This window comes from Portunus trituberculatus, chromosome 41 (genome assembly GCF_017591435.1).
Source record: "Portunus trituberculatus isolate SZX2019 chromosome 41, ASM1759143v1, whole genome shotgun sequence".
NCBI classification, from domain to species: Eukaryota; Metazoa; Arthropoda; class Malacostraca; order Decapoda; family Portunidae; genus Portunus; species Portunus trituberculatus.
The window spans coordinates 6,539,466-6,543,463 of NC_059295.1; the positions used below are offsets into that span (position 1 = coordinate 6,539,466).

Below are 3,998 nucleotides of genomic sequence, written 5' to 3' on the forward strand. Positions count from 1 at the left end.
TTTTCTCAAACAGGTTGGTGGTGAAGCCATTGTTATAGAAAAAATCCTTTAGGAAAGTAACTTCATTATGGAAATTTAGGTAAGAAGAAGACAGAGCAAAGGCACGGTGTAAGAGGGTACGGACTGAATTGATTTTGAACCGGAAACTGCAAAAGCTGAAAAAACTAATACCGAGGCCAGAAAATGTAGGTTTACGATAAATAGAGGTGGAAAGTCTACCATTGATTTTTGTGATGTTTAGGTCAAGGAAGGGGATTTGTGAGTCTATTTCAGATTCCATATATATATATATATATATATATATATATATATATATATATATATATATATATATATATATATATATATATATATATATATATATATATATATATATATATATATATATATATATATATATATATATATATATATATATATATATATATATATATATATATATATATATAAATATATGGAAAGAAACATTAGGGGGAAGCTTCCCTGTGTTTATTGTAGGAATACAAAATACTTGGTAGCGAGCGCGTGGAGGCTTGATGAGTAGCCAGCGGCCAGAGACTTGTAGTCTGGGCGCCTTGAATGAAGCTTATAGCTTGCGTGATGATGCAGAAATCCAGTCTACACACTGGAGTGTGACTGTAGACAGTAGACTGTAGAGGTAGACTGGCTGTGCTTGACAAGAGGACCAGTCAAAGAAAGGCAGGCAAGTAGATTGCCAGGCGAGCGTGAGTCTGTTCCCGAAGCTGTATTGGGAACGACTGAACTGTGTGGCGTGGCGTGGGGTAGCGGAACAATACCCACGGCCGCAGTACATCTTACGGTAAAATATTACATTAATTAAGTAGAGTCCATCATAGAATATTGGATTAGCATTTCACTATATGGACAAAGAAATAAATGATGAAGAAATTGATAAGTACTAAAATAAGATCTAGATTGGAATATGCAGTTGTGTGGACGCCCCATAAAAAGAAACACATAAGGAAATTGGAGAGACTGCAAAAAATGGCTACAAGAATGGTTCCAGAAATTAAAGGGATGACATGAGAGACTAAAAGCTATGGATCTACCAACCCTGGAACAGAGAAGAGAGAGAGGGGATCTGATACAAGTTTATAAATTGATTAACGGAATGGATCAAGTGGATAATGAGAAACTAATCCTGAGAGAAGAATATGACATAAGAAGCACAAGATCGCATAGTAAGAAACTGAGGAAGGGAAGATGTCAGGGATATGTTAAAAAAAAATTAATTTCCCGCAAAGATGTGTTGAGACTTGGAACAGTTTGAGTGAGGAAATGGTGTCAGCAAAGAGTGTACATAGTTTTAAAGAAAAATTGGATAAATGTAGATATGGAGACGGGGCCGCACGAGCATAAAGCCCAGGCCCTGTAAAACTACAGCTAGGTAAATACAACTAGGTAAATACACACACCGCGTAGTGTAGTGGTTAGCACAGCACGCTCGACTCACAATCGAGAGGGTCCGGGTTCGAGTCCTGGAAAGCGGCGAAGCAAATGAGGCAAGCCTCTTAATGTGTAGCCCCTGTTCACATAGCAATAAATAGGTACGGGATGTAACTCGAGGGGTTGTGGCCTCGCTTTCCCGGTGTGTGGAGTGTGTTGTGGTCTCAGTCCTACCCGAAGATCGGTCTATGAGCTCTAAGCTCGCTCTTTAATGGAGCAGACTGGCTGGGTGACCAGCAGACAACCGTGGTGAACACACACACACACACACACACACACACACACACACACACACACACACTGGAAGAATGTTGAGGACAGCTGGTGGAACCAATTTGGAATGTGATAAACAGGTCTTTAATGTAAGGGAAAGTATCAAGAGAATGGAAAAGAGCAACTATAGTCCTGATATGCAAAGGAGGGAAAAAAGACCGAGCCCTGAATTATATAAGGTAGTCCGAAATTGTGATTAAAATTTTTTTTGGAATATCTGGAGGAAAATGAGATCATAAACAGCTCCCAATTTAAATTTACAAAATGAATATCATGTACAACAAATTTACAAATTTTCTATACAAGAGCATATAATAGATAAGGTACAAGGGAGAGATGGATGAGTTGATACGTTGCATTTATATATTAAACACGGTATTGACAGTACCACATAGAAGACTCTTATGGAAAATAGAACACATAGGAGGAGTACAGAAAGGTATCTTAAGTTAGATGACGGACTACTTAACAGAAAGAGAAATGAGGAAAGTGATAAGAGACACTCCATCAAGTTTGAGCACAGAAGCTAGTGCATGGCGTACCACAACGTTCAGTGCCGGCACTAATAATATTTCATATATATATATATATATATATATATATATATATATATATATATATATATATATATATATATATATATATATATATATCTTACTGTCACACAAGGACAGAACTACATTGCTTATTTGTCTGCACATGTTGTAGAAGATGGTCAGGCAAAATCTTGAGAAATACCAAGTTCGCTCACGGGGACTTATACAAAAGCTCAGCCATTTTGGGGTTCTGTATTTCAAAACAAAGGCTTACAAACATACATAATTATAAAGTTCCTTCTCACATCTTTGTAATGCAAAAAAAAACATGATTATAAATCACATAATACTTTGCCATTTAATACTTCTCTATAAAAAAAAAAGACTAGAGAAAATATTGAAAATTACTTATAGTACTATAGTTGAAAAATACAAGTCACCCATTAAATCGAGTTGACACTTATAGAAGAACTTAAATAAAAGGGGGACTAAAGCAATAAATTATACCTTGAGGTGACTTACAATATTTAAAAGAAGAAAAGTTCTATATATTGCGTCGCTCCATTCTTCAGTGACATAACTGGAGTTCGGTCATCTTTCCAATACGGTGGTAACTCGGTGTTCCAGGCCTCCCTCGGGACTCGTGAGGATATGATTAGAGGCGAGTGGTTTCGACGTACCTTGGTCTCTCAAAGCCAGCCGTTTTGTTATAACTTTTGAAATATTAATTTGTCACTTTGTCGCGTTGTTATAGTTTTGTTGTGCCGTCGTATCTTTGACATGATTTTGAATAGATTTTCAGACTGATATTGTTAGATAGTTTGCAGTGCAAACAAAACAAATCATATGTTATTCTTTATTAGTGTTATCTCTCTTCTATGAAAATGGCACAAGCAAACCTTAAGTATTCAAAATGATGAGGCAGCTACTTGTGATGACATGTGTTAAGAACATGTATGTACCTAAGTCTTTAAAGGGATGAATTCTAAGGAAATTGAATCCACTCAAGAGTTGTCCAGTTGACTCTAAGATAGTGCAGTGGTCGTCGGGAGTGAGAGATAGTCCTTCATCATTATGATGAGATCCTCCTCTATTAAAAGATTCTCCCTCAACATACTAAGTTTATCCATCACTGCAGTGACGTCATCCTCTATCAACTTAACTTCCTCTTTCAGCCATTTCAAGGCGCACTACAGTAGCCTGGATCTGTTATCCATAAAAACGTGCCTGACTTCAGAACCATTGATAGGCTAGGCTGTCCTGGTGATGAAACATCCTCCGATTGGGCCTTTGCTCTGCTCTGTGCCATCTGCTGCTCCTGCTAGGAAGGTATTCTCTTCCCGTACACGAAAAGCTCCCCAAATAAAGGCATTTTGCAGGATAGGCACTGCATGGTTAGTGATAAAAATGCTAAATCTTACCAGAAAATAATGTTTTTTAATTAGTTATTTTTGTGTGTAGCACAATAACACGTGTTTGGAAGTTTCTCACTTTTCACCTCAGCATGAGCGGGAAAAGTGCTTGCTTACTACAGTAGTTGACTCATTCTGAAGTTACATAACATTACATAAGAATACGAATTCACGTGTTGTGAAATCAATACTCTCCTTCATATGATGAAGTAATAGCAGTCTGTAAGCCAGGTGAAGCCTCAATCTTGTCTAATGGGTCCAGAAGTCAAAGCGCGATACGGTGTCTGATTACATTACGTGAATTATTTCA

At 37.2% G+C, this 3,998-nt stretch overlaps 1 long non-coding RNA gene across 1 annotated transcript in view; it reads right to left on the reverse strand.

Moving 5' to 3' along the window:
• The window catches only part of LOC123516845, a 973-nt gene extending 698 nt beyond the window's left edge, over positions 1–275 (reverse strand). The window contains exon 1 of the long non-coding RNA XR_006678298.1: positions 1–275. This exon is cut by the window's left edge and continues 408 nt beyond it. This is a non-coding gene — a long non-coding RNA (uncharacterized LOC123516845).
• Positions 276–3,998: the final 3,723 nt, after the last annotated feature.